Below are 15,157 nucleotides of genomic sequence, written 5' to 3' on the forward strand. Positions count from 1 at the left end.
AACACTATATTTTTGGTTTTTTAGTTGGTAAAATTGAATCTTCAGTTTACCAGGCTGCAGTAACACAGGCAGGCTGTGTTAGGCAGCAAGGCAGGCTGCAGTAACACAGGACTACCACAAGATGTCAGTGTGAATAGGAAAGCTCCACATTTCAGGAATATTCTGGATAATCTGCCCCTTCCCTCTTGTAGGACTCCAGGAAAACACACAACTGCAATACTGTAAAGGCAGAAAGCAAACTGCCAGGCATTTGCACACTTCCCTCCTATTCCATTGTGTGGATCAATACCTTAAGAACACAACTGCTGATTTACAGAGGAAAAAAATATCTCAATATCACAACTGCTGATTTACAGAGAAAAATAAAGACCCGGGACACTTCATTTGGGTTCAATTCTACATGCACAACCTTTCTCCTATCCCTGCCCTAAATCTGTACCTCTGGGCGACATGGTAACAGAGAAGATGCGCAGTCAGGTTCTGACTCCACTGCTTATCATCTGGGTGTTTATGTAAGTTTCTCAATCTTTCTGAGCTTCATCTTGTCACATTAAAAAAAAGAAGAAAATGAATATATAGAAATTACAGATATACTGTTGCAACCATATAGGCTTAAGCAGACAGCATTCTCTGAAGACTAGTTCGCAGAGTATCCCGGAATCAAAAGGAAGGGCTTTCTTTGCAATTCTGGAAGGATTTGGGCATTGAGCCCACAGCTACTTGGCCTGGAGCATTCTATCGCTAACAGATCCACAAGTTCTGTGAATAAGGCTCACTTTGACATGGCCTCCAACAGTGGCTTTCCCTTTCAAAAACACACTCTGTTGAGCACACACACACACACACACACACACACACACACTTGCTCCTCACTAGACTCTAAAAAAAGAGTATGAATGTCATTGTCTCTCTGGTTTCCTGTGGTCTCCATAAAATCTCCAACCAGAGTATTCTGGGCTCATAAAAATGTCCACAGCCCGTTTCTCATCTGCTTTAATGACGTTTCCTAATGGCTGACATTGACATTGGCATCTTTTCTCTAGGGATAGTGTTGTGAGACTGGCTTTCCCCTTCCCCAAAATAGCTGGTGTGAGCGGCCCAAGAGATGGAATGTAGACCAATAATTTCTCTCTTCCCATGAAGAGATGTATCCTCCAAGATACGGGAACCCTGCCTCATTTCCTGTGGCAGCAGGCAGAGGGTCCCCATCACCGTCAGGAACCCGTTCACAGCCCCAGCCAAGGAGTCCAGAGTTGTGCTGCTCCTGGAGCCTCGGGGAGGGGATAAGGGCATAGTTACTGAAGAAAAGATACTACTCCGCATTGTTTATGTGTCAAAGATTTATAAGCCACGTTTTATAAATAAGGAAATATTCTTTAGAAAAGAAGCACATTATTTTGTTCAAAATACATACTCATTTCACTTGACCAGGCCGCTTCAAGGGAACTAAGAGGAAAGCCAGCGTGTGCATATACAGCTCTAGGGACGAATGTCAGCTGGTACATGGGACTGAGATGAAAATGTGGTCAGGAGCAGGGTAGGGGAAAAGGGCACATCAAGCAGAGCTCCCTGAGAACCCGGAGGAAGGAGATATCACTTGTCACTGGGAACTTCTTGGAGGCTGGCTGGCTGGAGAGGGCCATGCCTTTGTCACCCCTCACCGGCCACGTGCACAATGACACCGGCATTATTTATTTTTGAGAGAGAGAGAGAGAGAGAGAGAGAGAGAATGAGCCGGGGCGGGACAGAGTGTGAGAGGGAGACACAGTTTTCAAAGTAGACTCCAGTGGGGTCTCTGGAGCTGGGCCATGTAGCAGCCTTAAGGACAGGCAGGCTTTTTTTTTTTTTTTTTCTGGTCCTGGGGATAAAAGCATGAATGATGTCCAATTTTTCTGCTCCAGGGGCTCACAGTACAGTGGGAGTAAAAAGCATAAACAGCCAATTGTAAAAAAAAAAAAAAAAAAAAAAAAAAAAAAAAAAAAAAGAGAGAGAGAGAGAGAGAAAAGAAAGAAAATGTTAGCATTTGGAGAGAAATGGAATCACAGTGCTGTGGCAGCATGGCAGAGTGAAGCGTGCTCTCTCTGTGTCTCTTCTGGGCAACAGAACTTTCTCTGCGGAGCCACTGTTTGCTGAGGAACCCATGGTTGATCCCTTTGGGTCTCACGTTTGGTCTGACATAACAGAAATGTATCTTCTGATCACTTTGATTTGCGTCTGCCCTTCAGTGGTTGGAGAAGACACTCGACAATATCATAAAGTTCTAGGTTTAGGGGCGCCTGGGTGGCTCAGTCGGTTGAGCGTCTGACTTCGGCTCGGGTCACGATCTCACGGTTCGTGAGTTCGAGCCTCGTGTCGGGCTCTGTGCTGACAGCTCGGAGCCTGGAGCCTGCTTCGGATTCTGTGTCTCCCTCTCTCTCTGCCCCTCCCCCACTCACGCTCTGTTTCTCTCTTTCAAAAATAAATAAACATTAAAAAAAAAAAAGTTCTAGTTTAAATCCAGCCTCTTCCCCGCTGACCTTCAGTTTCCTAACCCCTAAAAATAGAGAACACAGTACATCACTGAGGTTTTGTGCTGGTGTTGTTGGGGGAGGGGGATTAACCACAATGATGTTTGCAGTTTCCATGACAGTGGTTAATGCATTCGTAGAAACTCCAGGCAGGGTGGTTCTGGCCTTCTTGCCCCTCCCATGGCTCTATCTGGAAAGGCAGCCATGCACATGTGTTGCTATCTAAATAATGCTGCTAATAATAAAACCAAACACCACTATTCGCCCTCTTCTGGGTAATGGCTATGTCTTTCTTCTTCCACTGCAATCAGAGCTGTTGATTTTACTGCCACTGCCTTCTCTATTAGGAAGGATGCCTGTTTATCTTCTCTGTCCTTGAGTCCCCTCCTCCCTCCCCCAGGAAATGACTTGCCACAGCCAGGGTAAGAGGAGGTGGTTGTGAAAAAGTTGAACCTGCAGGTGGAGAGATGAGAAACCCAGTATTCTCCGGTATCTATTTTGTATCTCAGGTTTTGTTTCGTTTTTGTTTTTTTGTTTTTTCTCCGATTCTCTTCCTCTCCCACCCATCCCCCCAAATGATGTTGCATCTGGGTGTCTAAATCCCGCTCACAGCTGTGCCAATGCCTTCTCCACTCTTTCCATCTGCCTGTTTGTTTTTCTTGGTTTTAGTTTGCAGTCTGCTATTTTGTATAAGCAAAATTATCCTTTCATGTCTTACCCGTTTCGACGGTTTCTTCTGGTTATTGTAAACTGCGGCATCTGTGGTGCCTGTCTCCTAATTATATTCCCAGCCTTCTAATAGGAAGGGCAAACAGGCATATGGAACAGCAATACGGAGGCTTCTGCATCCCTGACCTCCACGTAGGAGTCCTCAGAGCTTTCCAGGGTATTTCATCGAGCTCAGCCTGCTAAGATAATGCACAAACTTCTACTCTCTAAAGACAGTTATAACACAGACTGAGACAAAGCTCCTGGGCACGTTTTCTTCATAACTGAGTCATCGTGGCTCTCAAAGCATGACTCCATAAGTAGATGCATATCTCCAGTTTCCTGGTTCTAGTGATATTCAAATGATTGCTTATTTTTAGACCAATTGAGGCAGCTGAATCAAAGTAAGAACAGAGATGAGAAGAGTGACAGTCAAGAAATCAGGATTTGAAAAAGAAGAAGAAGGAGGAGGAGGAGGAGGGGGAAGAAGAGGAAGAAGGAGAAGAGGAGATCAGGATTTGAGACCCACTATGGACACTAACTTGCTGGGTGTTTGGGGAGAAAGTCCCACAAACTCCCTTGACCTTAATTAACAAATCAGTTAAATTAGCAGCTGGACTAGATGACCTGTGAGGTAGAGGAAGTAGATTGATTCAATCGATGAGTTGTTCATTGTACCAATAATGTACCAGAAGTTAGGGAGACTAAGATGAATTGAATATGGTCCCTGTACAAAGAAGATCTCAATGTATGATAATGGAGAAATCACATACGTATACAGATGATCCTAGTACAGTGGGTGCAAGCATAAAAGCATGAACAGTTCTCTGCATTGTTCATAGGATGATCTATTCCAAGGATCATTTTCTCTAAAGAAAAGATATTTCAGGCTTTGCATCCCATACAATGGCTGTTGCAATGACCTCACTCTGCCATTACAGGGTGAAAGCAGCCATAGATAATAAGTAAACAAAAAGCATGGCTGTGTTCCTATAAAACTTTATTTTATAGGAACAGGTGGTAGACTGGGCTTGGTCCACAGGCTGCAACTCACACATTCCTAATCTGGCCAACAACATATTTCATTGAGGTTAATCTTCAGTGAATTCCTTATTCTCTGAAAAGAAGGGCAAAGCTCATAGCCCCTACCACGATTGTAATTCCTTAATTTTACAATCAGACCTTTCATTCTTTTCCTCCCTATAAAGTGTCGGTTCCGTGGGAAGAGTGCCCATAGGTGGCTTATCTTTTTTGCAGTTGTATCTTTAGCACCTACACCAGAGCCTGGAACAGAATCACCCACCCCTCCGGAGTATGTTGAATGGACGAATGTATAAATTAATGCTATAGAGGGGGCACACAGTTATTGTCTGGTGCCGTCTGGGAGCAAGGGTGACAGGGGGCTGGGAATGTTTCACAGAATAGGTGACAATATGAGGTGGGATTTGGAAGACAAATAGGGGACAAGAGGATTGTGTGAGACATTCTAGACTCTGTCTTTCAATAATAAATAAACGTTTAAAAAAAAGGTGTTTAAATATACTATTTAATGTTAAAAGTAGACGACAGAATAACTAAGAAGAATAATAGAAAATCAAACATTTGGAGATTTGGTGAAAGAGAAAAGTGGTATAAATGAGCAAAATCTTTATCTCTTATTTATTTATTTATTTATTTATTTATTTATTTATTTAAAAAAACTTTATCTGTATTTATTTTTGAGACAGAGAGAGACAGAGCATGAGCAGGGGAGGGGCAGAGGGAGAGGGAGACACAGAATCTGAAGCAGGCTCCAGGCTCTGAGCTGTCAGCACAGAGCCCGACGCGGGGCTCAAACTCACAAACTGCGAGATCATGACCCGAGCCGACGTCGGACGCTTAACCAACCCTGAGCCACCCAGGCGCCCCAACATCTCTCTTATTCCACCAGTGCTGCCCAATATCTAATATCTAGTATGTAAGATATGTAATATCTAAGCTATTACACTAGATCATTAAGTTAAGGATACTAATGCCTTAACTTTTCCTATCGGTTTGTACCCCACTGTGAATTCCTGCTTTATGTCCTCTATACTCTTACATTATCAGTAGCATCGTTTTGTCTATCCCGCCAGACAAGCAGCACCAAAATGTCTATTCCTTATCGAAAGTTTAATTCTATCGGTGCTTATGTGATTATACTACATTTATTTGTATTTAATTTTGAAAACTATATGATCATTGCTCATTTGCTAAGCCTAGATGGGTTCAATGCTAAGACTTATGGAATTTCCAAAGGTGACTATTTCTACTTAGTAGGACTGCATAGCTTCTCTAATTTACCTCACTTGTTAGCATACGCAGCAACATGGTTCATTACATGTTCATGTCAGGTCTCTCTTGTTTATTCTCTACCTTCCTTCTCCAAGATGCATATACCAGGGTTCCTAGTTACCTTCTTTCATTCTGTATTTATCTCCCCTTGTCATATGATCGTATGTTTAGTGTAGCCCAAACTCTCAACTATAATTTCTATCTATTGAGTACACCCCCCCCCGCCCCCCGCCCCCTGGAAATTTCCCTCTCGCCCTCCCTGATGCACTTCCAACCCTTTCTCCTTTTTTTCCAATCTGGTTTCTTGCCTCCAGGCTTTCTGCTATCACTTCAGCACTCCCTTTAATCTCCTTTGGGGTGGATTCTGCTTCCTTTCCTGATTGCCTTCCTGGATTTACTGGAATAGATCCGCAGGTAAATCTCTAAAATGGAATGCATGACCTGCAAATGTTTGAGTATTTCCAAGTCTGAAGATAAAATATCTTTACATCCTCTGCCTCATAGATAACTTGGCCCATGGCTCATTCACGATGCATTCTGCTGCAGGTGACAAACCATCCCACAACAGCTTAAGCGAGAAAGATCTTTATTATCTGAAATAACAGGAAATCTGGAGGTGGGCGGTACCAGGCTTGGTGCAGTGGCTAAACACCATTATCAACGACCTAGGCTCTTTCTGTTATTCTCCCTGGCCATCAGCACTTTGCTTCTTACCTTGTAGTCACAAGATGGGTGACACAAATCCAAGCATAATATCCTCAAATAACTGAATTTGAGGCAAGAAGATGGACCACTAGGGAAGAGACTTCCTCCTGAATAGCTCTTTCTTTTTATCAGGAAAACGGTTGTTTCCAGAGACCCAGAAGACTCCTTGGCTGGAACTGCATGGCAGCCCCACCCTTTGAATAATCAATAGCAAAGAGGAATGATTTTGTCACAATTGATTTAGACCGATAATTCGTTATCCAGGGCCCCTCCTTGGCTTATCCCAGCTCAGCAAATACTCAACAAAACTGGAGATGTACCTACAAATAGGAAGAGAAAAAAAAAATGGATGCTGAGTCGAAAAACGCAACTTTCCACCAAAGCCAACTACAGTGTTCTATGCTGAAAATGTTTTCCCTGGGAACTACGAAAGAATTACACCATTGTGTTCTAGCATCTTGTGTTACTAATGAGAAATCCGATGCCTGTTAATTTTCATTCCTATGATGTTTTCAGGATCTCTTTATTCTAGTGTTTGAAATTTCATAAGGGTGTGTCTCATTGTGACCTTCTTTTCTCTCTTTTCTTTCTTTCTTTCTTTCTTTCTTTCTTTCTTTCTTTCTTTCTTTTTCTTTCTTTCTTTCTTTTCTTTCTTTCTTTCTTTCTTTCTTTCTTTCTTTCTTTCTTTCTTTCTTTCCTTCTTTCTTTCTTTCTAGAATTGTGCCTTTCATCTTCAAAAAATATTTTAACAATGTAATTTATTCAAGGCCAGTTGCCAAGTCAAGATGCAAACCTATTTCCAATTAGCCTTGAAATCCTCACCTCTTTCACTTCCTGGTACCACTCTCCATAACCCATTGTAAATTCTGTTGCAGAAGGGACCCTGCCACTCCCCCTTCAAAATCCTCTCCAGCATTTGAATTCAATGTATATTAAGTTGTTGATTAACTTATGCCAGAGAAGCCAAGACGAGGACCTTATTCTTCACCTTAAGCTCTTCTCTGTTTTGACTAGATCCTACCTTTTTCTCCAGCCTCCTTCTGTGTGCCTGGCAGGTGGACCCACTGGTCAGTAGAGAGTCAAAAAAGTAGATCAGGGACAATCATATTGTCTTTTATGGACAAGCACATTTCAGTGACGGACATACATTAGGTCTTAGTTCCTGTTTTGTTATTGTTTTCAAACTTACTTTTGTCAGGATAAAAGTCATCTGTTTTTATTTTTAAAGAAATCGCTAAAAGTCATCTGCGCCAGACAAGCTCATCTCTGTAATCTACCATTACTGTTCTTTAGCCACCAAGATTCGGGATTATTTGTTACACAGCAATAGAAATGGAGACATTAACTAATCATTTGAATAAAGCATCTTGAAAGAGTATAGATATAGATTATATAGACGAAGATACAGATACCGATACGGATATATACATCTCTCGGCAAGAGGCCAAGAACAGTAAGAGAGGTAACAAAACATCGGAGAGAGCCAGGGTCCTGGCATATCTGTTAATATCTTATGAAGAGTGCTTAAACCAAGATGGACCCCCACGTGTAGCCCAGACTCAAAAAGAGAAATGTCGTCAGAGAATGGGTAGAATTGAAAAACAAAACAAAACAGAAACTCTTATGGGAGCAGAGGGGCACTAAAATGATCGAACTTGACTCTAGACTGAGGCAGGAGAATGCCTCCCCTTATAATTCAAAAGCACACATTCACAATGCTTGTCTGGCCCACAAAAACCTGGTTGAGAATTTGCTTATCATTATCCTAAATTGGTAACACTCCCAGGTAAGGCCAAATCTGTGTAGTAGAACAAATATCATGCCCAGCCTCAAATAATTCACAAGATTATGTCCAAATATCTTAGAGGCGCTGCCTCATCTTTGACACATTTAATTCAAGTTGAGCTAAAGTTCTCTTACTGAGAACCATTTTTCCTCGACCATTTTCTTGGACTTTCTGGGATACCACAGTGCTATCCAGATTATTAGTGACTAAGGATTGGATAATACCCTGACCTATTTTTAAAAATTTATATGGCTGAGAAAAACATTTATATTTAAGATTATATGTTATTAAATTTAATTCTAGTGCTATAATGAAACCTAAAATGCTATTTTGCCTTCTTGACTTGACTTGGGCTATTCCCCTACGTAGAAAGCTATTTCTCCTCCTTCTATTTTGAGTAATTCTTTCATTTTTTAAAGTTTCCCTAGGTGCACCTGGGTGACTCAGTTAGTTAAGCGTACAACTTCAGCTCAGGTCACGATCTCACGGTTCGTGGGGTCGAGCCCCTCGTCGAGCTCTGTGCTGACAGCTCAGAGCCTGGAGCCTGCTTTGGGTTCTGTGTCTCCCTCTCTCTCTGCTCCTCCCCTTTCTTGCACTCTCTCTCTTTCTTTCTCTCTCTCTCTGTCTCTCAAATAAATAAACATTAAAAATTGTTTCCCTTGGCATATTAGCCCTTGTTATGTTAGCCCTTTTTTACAGCATAAGCAAGAGAGTTTATTGTCTCTTTGTCTGTCTTCACGTGGCACCTTATTCTCTAGGATAACACTTAGCTGTATGGTCCTCCTTATCTGTAATAGGAAACTCCTGAAAAGTAAAATCTATGACTCATTATAGTTAGTCTCCCCAAACATCTAACAGAGCCTGACACACAGGGGGCACCACATAGATATTCACTGAATTTAATACATACACATAATTTGAATCCAAAACCAAGCTGAGAGCAAATGAAGCCTTGATGTCTCTTCCTTTTTCACAGGGCATTTCCAGTGGGGGTCACAGGGAGAAAATCACAGTGAACAGCCCTCCCACATTTCCCCTATCCTTCAGGTCACACTCCGCCGAGTAAAGTTCTCGGGGTGCTTCGGCAATACCCGTGTGTCTTTCTTTAACAACCAGAAATTATGGGGCCTGGACAGGAGGCAAATTTATTCTCAGTCAGCCCGGGAAACAACCACGAGAACACTGGGCGAATAAAAATGATCTGTTCCATCTTTTCTCCCTTGGCCTTTGGGAAGCGACGTCCACTTTGATAAACGTCAAAAACAGACGAAGCACAGAAATCAAGTGCGTACGTGCCCTTCTCGCTTGTCTGTTACCATTGCCGAAGACAGCCCACGAACACTGCTTTATTCCGGGGGTCTTGAACCTTCAAGAGCTCACGTGATCCAACAAATCCTTAGGACACGCGAAGAGATTTAGGCTGTGGTAGGAAATCCGTCTTGAGTGGCTACCGGCACAGGACCCTGTTACTAACAGTCATGGCAGAAAGAACGGTTTGATATGAAGGACCTACTGGGATCTCCATCCTAATGAGAATGTACATTAAGAAGAGAAGTGTACCCATTGTACCAGGAAACTTGATAGATAGAAGAAAAACAAACAAACAAACAAACTCAGTGAGATGTATGTTTGCCACTCCAGAAACTTATATTCTAGATGGGTATTAAAGCACAAAAGTGGGTAATTTCGGTTCAATATGAGGAAGCATGGAGCTTCCATGAGGAAGCTGTGTGGTTGTTAGAAATATTAAATACAGCTTTCTTGGAGGACTTGATATCTAAATCTTGCGGGAGGGATGGAAAACAAGCAGGGTAAAGGGAAAGGGTCTTTTCAATGTGAAGGGAATGGAACACCCATAATGCAAAGGCACAAAGGCAGAGCAGGCACACATTTGGGCAAATACAAAGAGTCTCATTTGTCAGGGTGCGGGGAGCATGGGGAGACTGGAAGGAAACAAGGCAGAAGTGGGCAGAGGCCCTACCCTGAAAGACTTCGTGTGTTAGAACCAGAGGGGTTATTATGGATTATCTACACCAGCACTTTTCAAACTCTGATGTGCTATGAATCACCTAGGACTCTTTGAAATACAAGGTCCAACTCAGTGGGCCTGCGGTGGGGCCTTTCATATGTTTCATAAGCTCCCAGGTTCTAGATCTTCCTTGTCCCAGGGCAACGAAGCCAGCCAGCATAACCGGGGGCACTTGCTTCAGCTGCAGAATTCCCAGAACTCATGGATCAGACTCTGCATTTTTACGAGATCCCCCGTCATTCATCTCACACTAAAGTCAGAGAGGCACCAATCTAGAGCCATGGTTTAAACCCAGCTTGACTTTGGAGTTGCCTGGAAAATTATTTAGAAGTACACAGCTGGGCCACACCCATCGGATATTCTAAAGGATTTGGTATGATGTGAGCCCCAGGCGTGGGTGTTGAAAAAAGTCTCCAGTGGCGATTCTAAGGTACAATGGCGATTGGAAATCACGGAGTTCGGTAGGGAATGGAGAGCCCAGAGAGTGGAGGTGACTAATCAGAGTCACACAGCAGTGGGCCTAGAGGTGAGATTGCAGACTGACAGCGAGGGCACCTTTAAAAATCTCACTGTGTCTCCCCAACTACCTACTTCATCCCCAGATGGTAGATATGACTCCAAAAACCCAAGCTGTCTTTCTTCAGTTGGTTTTTGATTTCTATCAGTTCAAGTCGACCACAAGTTTGCTTAACCCACAGAAGAAGTAAGAATCTCCCCCTTTTCCAGGCACTGCATTTAAGCCTTCATGAAATAAAACGCACTTCCTGCCATGTGTGAGGTACTGTGCTAACAGTTTGGAGCACAGGAATGGGCTGTAAAGAAGAATAAGGAAGATGTGGTTTATGGGTACAATGGAATACTACTTGGCAATGAGAAAGAATGAAATCCTGCCATTTGCAACAACGTGGATGGAAGTGGAGGATATTATGCTAAGCGAAATACGTCAGTCAGAGAAAGACAGATGTCAAATGTTTTCTTTCATATGTGGAACTTGAGAAACCACGGAACCGAAGACCATAGGGGAAGGGAAGTGGAAAAAAAAAAAAGTTTCAAACAGAGAAGGAGGCAAACCGTAAGAGACTCTTAAATACAGAGAATAAACTGAGGGTCGATGGGGGGGGGGCGTGGGGAAGAGGGGAAAATGATGGATGGGCATTGAGGAGGGCACTTGTTGGAATGAGCACTGGGTGTTGGACGTAAGCGATGAATCATGGGAATTGACCCCCGAAACCAAGAGCACACTGTATACAACTCTACGTTAGCTTACTTGACAATAAATTGTATTTAAAAATATTAATAATAATAAAAACATAAAAAATTAAAACTCAAAAAAAAAAAAGGAAGAATCTGAAATAACGTTGCTGCTTCACGAGCTGTGGGCTGCTCACACGACCGTAACTCACATTTGAGGGAAGCTAATGGACAGGAGATATTCAGACAAGCGAGTGGAACAATTCATTCTCCAACTGCCCCGCGAGACCCCAGGGTCTCACCTAACCCCTACAAAACTAAAAAGTATGCTAATTGTCTTAGAAAAGAGAGGAACATTTATTTTTAAACCTGACAATTGAAAAAAAAAAAAGTATTTTTAAGCATTCGTAAACTGTTAGGGACAAATCTTTTTTATTAATTTTTTTTCAAACAGAAACAAAAAAAAACCTTGTAAGTTTTATGAAGACCGCTTTTTTATGATTTCTGTTATTAATAAGGAGCTAATACTGTAATTGTTTCTTTGCATAACAGAACTATTATATAAAACGAATATATTTAAGATAACTACATACTCATTTCTTTCCTTTCTTCTCTGCAGTACGTTCCTTTAGAAGGCCAAATTTATGCTCTGGAAGAGGCAGCCGAAGAACCAACGCTGTAATTTTACGAAACCACAAAAGGCTCCTCCAAAGGGATCTGACTTGAATACACACTGCAAGGAAATTAATGGTCTCGGTTCAAACATCCTCTTTAATCCGTCTCATTTTGCCTCTCATAAGGAAGAGAACAATGCAGTTGTCAGGCTGACTTAGGAGAAGGACAAGTGTTGAGCAACACGCGGTTGGCAGGAGACCATGCGAGTTCTTTCTGGGGTATCTCAGTGGCCTTTGGGAGCTGCCAGGGCAGAGATGTGTTGTGTGTCATTATCAATTTGCACTCTGATTTCCTAACAGTTCAAGAGGCCTTTTGACAAAAGCCTCCATTTAGATCTAATAATAACTCTGGATTTTTGCTAAACGTCTCACAACCTGGGAAGAGGCCCAATTGCTAAACATACTTCCACGGCATGAGTTTCTTTTACTGAGCCCAGAGGGGACAGCCAAGCAGACGAGAAAATGTGTATTGGGGAAATGTTTTCACTTTTAAAAGCTCTTTCCAAAAGGACTATCTCAGTTCATTTATGAAGTCCATCCGAACAATTATCGTAATTATGGGTCACGTGGTTGTTGTCCAGTGCTAGCCTGGGATAATGGCAGCTAAAATTCAATAGCTCCCTATTTCCTTCTACATCCTACAATTATAAAATCTAGTGGACTGAACTGACCTACTTCCTTCTACTTGGTCACACAACAGCTCGTCCATTTCCAGTAAGTTACAATAGCCATTGGCACCTCACTACCTTCAGGGGTGTGTTCCACATGGGGCCAGCCTTTCCTATTAGAATGTATTCTGGTCGTTTCTGTTCATATTTCTGCATGCGAAACCACAGAAATATCTCAGCTCTCTCTCGCTCCTAAAAAAATTCTTGAATTTATTCAAAGAGCACAGTATTTCCTGAGTGTCCCTCTCTCCCAACAAAGTTTTCTTTTCTTCAAGGCAGCTGTCCAATGTCCCCTTGAAGACTTCTCAAGTGCTATGAGAGCCCAGCCTTTGCTTGGGGCAAGTCATGAGGGAGAGTAGGGAGGTGAGTCAGCAGAAATAGGGGACAGTGTGCTGGTCGGGGGAGTGAGAGGAAGACAGAGTTCATTTCCAAGATCAATAAGCATAATTGGTATGGCTTTGTCAGAATGGCCTTGGCTGTGTTGCCCCGTCTCACAAAACTTCCTGAAATGCCCAAGTCATTCTGTGTTTCTGTCACAGTCCCCGGTCTGGGGTATAACTTACATAGATGCTTTTCGTCTACTGCTGGGGTGTCTTTGGCTCTCATTCATTGGCATGTCCCTCATGAAACACCGAAGAGGCCCAAGGAAGGAGCAGATTAAACAAGCTGTCACAAAAGTATATATGTCAAACCACTGTTCTGTTACTTTTAGTAGTTCTTTAAATGGGCGTTAGCGGAGGACAAAGTTGAAACAATTGATTCAAATTCCGTTGACTGCCTCTTTGGAAATGCAATACCTTTCAAATTATGTAGGTGATCCCACCTGCTGGATACACGATTGATGGTGTGGTGCCAGCATGCTGTAGGTTTTTATTTTATTTTACTTTTTTTCATGTTTATTTATTTTTGAGAGACGGAGAGAAAGAGAGCATGAGTGGGGGAGGGACAGAGAGAGAGGGAGACACAGAATCTAAAGCAGGCTCCAGGCTCGGAGCTGTCAACACAGAGCCTGAAGCTGGTCTCGAACTCCCGAGCTGGGGGATCATGACCTGAGCTGAAGTCAGATGCTTAACTGACTGAGCCACCCAGGCGCCCCAGCATGCTATAGTTTTTGAACAGAAAGTGATTTTACCTTACTTCTAGTTGTACTACCCAGCCAGAATGAGAACACCTTTCTAAGACCAGAACATCTCTCCGGAAATTGGTCATCCAAGCTTTGTCTGGACATTTCCGGAAATAAAGCACCGGCCCAAGGTTCCTAGATGCATCCGTGGTGAGTCCAGAACCATCAGAACACTCTTCCTCACAGCAGAGTTGATCCATTACTCCAGAAAGGTCTCTGTTCTGCCCTCTGGAGAAAAAGAAAACAAACAAACAAATCCCTATTTTCTTCTACATGACTGCTTCTTAGGGAAAAAGTGGTCCAAAATGATCACACCAATATTTTTCTAGAAGAGAGTATTTGAAATGCCAAATAAACTGTGATGAGTAGAGCAGCATCATAGGGGGGAAAAAGCCTTTACCAATTAATCACATTTCTTTCCATATTTAACGTAAGGGACGAAGTACTTCCTGAGGAAGAAGAGATGTTTCAATACTTAGAGTGTATCCGACTTCTTTTTGTTTTTTTTTTTTTTGAATGTTTATTTTTGAGAGAGAGAGAGAGAGAGAGAGAGAGAGAGAACTTGAGTGGGGGAGGGGCAGAGAGAGAGAGGGAGACACAGAATCCTAAGCAGGCTCCAGGCTCCGAGCTGTCAGCACAGAGCCCGACGCGGGGCTCAAACTCACGGACCGTGAGATCATGACCTGAGTGAAGTCAGACGCTCAACTGACTGAGCCACCCGGGCGCCCCTCTCCAAATTCTTTCTATAGTTTGAAAATATATATGCATGCTTTAAAATATTCATACTTTAGACTGAAATATTCCTTTTGGGCAACCTATCCTAAAAACGTAATCCAAAATATAGCAAAAGCTTCACACACCTCAGTAACCAACACACTGATGTTTGTAATACCTGGAAGTTGCGAACACTGCAAATAACCAAATTCCGGGATATAACTAAATAGCCCGTGGGTTATTACAGTAATTGAAACCCATGAAGCGATTCAAAATACGTTTGTTAAACACAATATATGAACATACGAAATGATACAGGAAGAAAGCAAGTAAAGTAAAAGCATGGGGGTAGTGAAGAATGAAAGCCTGGGTGCCGGCATTCGGGAGATTTGAGTGTTGAGACAATGGGTAACATACCTCTATTTTCTACGTTTTTTTTATTTTTAAACTACATGGTTTATAGTGATCAAAGTGAAGTGTTGTTTGAAACGGGTCTGGGAAAGTTGCCTCTTACAGGATCCTAGAAGGACAGAGGATGTCCATGGTCACCCTCTGTTCTTTCCATTGAAAGCAGTATATGAAGGTCATTATTATTATTAATCTGCAATTTCTCTAATATCTGTGACGGGTTTGATGAACACTGTATTCACTGAGGCCTTGCCCTGGTGCTCATTTACATGGAAAATGAGGGAATGATGGAATCTTTTTTTTTTTTTTTTAATTTACTTACGTGTTTACT

At 42.3% G+C, this 15,157-nt stretch overlaps 1 long non-coding RNA gene across 3 annotated transcripts in view; it reads left to right on the forward strand.

Moving 5' to 3' along the window:
- The window catches only part of LOC109498405, a 234,174-nt gene extending 220,640 nt beyond the window's left edge, over positions 1 to 13,534 (forward strand). For all 3 annotated transcript variants that reach the window (XR_006595984.1, XR_002155221.3, XR_006595983.1), the window contains one exon: positions 11,859 to 13,534. This is a non-coding gene — a long non-coding RNA (uncharacterized LOC109498405). The remainder of the gene's footprint in view (positions 1 to 11,858) is intronic.
- The last annotated feature ends 1,623 nt before the right edge of the window (positions 13,535 to 15,157 follow it).

Source organism: Felis catus, chromosome A3 (assembly GCF_018350175.1).
Source record: "Felis catus isolate Fca126 chromosome A3, F.catus_Fca126_mat1.0, whole genome shotgun sequence".
Taxonomy (NCBI): Eukaryota; Metazoa; Chordata; class Mammalia; order Carnivora; family Felidae; genus Felis; species Felis catus.